The following is a 1,637-nucleotide window of genomic DNA, read 5'->3' on the forward strand; positions in this document are numbered from 1 at the left end:
CTGTGATTTTCTTGTTGGCGGCACGTGTAGGCTCTTAGACAGCAGCCGGCTTGGCGGGAGACGGGGACGGGCATCTGCCTACACGCAGACAAGACCCACCACCACCACCACCACCACCACCACCACCACCGGTGGCGGCAGCAACAGCAACAGCGCAGCAGCAGAAACAGCAGCAGTAGCAGCAGCAGCAGCAGTAACAGTAGCAGCAGCAGCAGCAGCAGAAACAGTAGCAGTAGTAGCAGCAGCAGCAGCAGTAACAGTAGCAGTAGTAGCAGCAGCAGCAGTAACAGTAGCAGTAGCAGCAATAGCAGCAGCAGCAGCAACAACAGCAGTAATAGCAGCAGCAGTAACAGCAGCAACAGCAGTAGCAGTAACAGTAGCAGTAGCAGTAACAGTAGCAGTAGCAGAAATAGCAGCAGCAGCAGCAGCAACAACAACAGCAGCAGCAACAGCAGCAGCAGCAACAGCAGCAGCAGTAACAGCAGTAACAGCAGCAACAGCAGCAGCACCACAACCACCACCAGCAGCAGCAGCAGCAACAACAGCACCACTGGCAGCATCTGCAGCGGCGGTGAGAGCGGAGGAGGAGAAGAAGGAGAAGAAGGAAGCAGCGGTCATCTGTAGTCGTCCCTGCACTGTGTCTCTCATTGACTCTTACGGCAATCAGTCGATGACTAGTATAATGAAGGTACCCTTCAATGTATAACGATTCTGGGGTTCTGTCGTGATGTCTGCACACCTATACACACGTCTGAGGGGGAATATATACATTTCATCACGAGTGTATAATATAGAGATATTATACGCTCCTGATAACATCATACAACTGTGTGTGCGCAAAGCTTGACGCAGCCTCGGCACGTCCAGTAGTTAGCATTGCGGATGTCCAGGTTGGCAGCTTCAGCCTACACACGCGTGGTGACCTTGGGGAGATTCACTGAGCTTCCCCCTAACGGCGTGTCCACGTGCACATGAAGCTTGCCGCCACCTTGACATTTATAGGAGTCACCTTTGCTGGCGTGGAGGTCAGAAGTTTCAGCCCTTGACCACGTGCACAATTCGTGTGCAAAACCACGCTGGGCTGAAGGCTATATAAGCTGGGGCCCGGAGCGCTTTTATGACAGTTGTACGGGTAACGGTAATTAACACGGGTTAGATCGTATGTTTACAGGTGTCATACAAAACGGCGAAGGCAGCAGCAGCACTGAAGAGGATTGGAGCTGATATTATGGAGCGTTGAGTGGACCCGCACTGATGGCCTGTAGTTTGGTAAGATATGCAGCCTCACCTCCTGCAGAAGTGAGAGAGAGAGACTATTGGACTCCCGATCTAGTGTAAGTGGCGCTTTTTCTTGCTAGCGTTATTCTAGTAACTACTACTAATAAAACACTAACATTCTAACACACTAACTACTAAAACAACATTTATCATTTCACATCAAACACACACACACTACACACACACTACGCACACACACTACACACACACTACGCACACACACACACTTACACACACACACTTACACACACACACTTACACATGCACACACACTTACACACACACACTTACACACACACACTTACACACACACACTTACACACACACACTTACACACACACACTTACACACACACACAT

The sequence above is a fragment of the Priapulus caudatus genome, unplaced genomic scaffold (genome assembly GCF_000485595.1).
Source record: "Priapulus caudatus unplaced genomic scaffold, Priapulus_caudatus-5.0.1 Scaffold1555, whole genome shotgun sequence".
Taxonomy (NCBI): domain Eukaryota; kingdom Metazoa; phylum Priapulida; class Priapulimorpha; order Priapulimorphida; family Priapulidae; genus Priapulus; species Priapulus caudatus.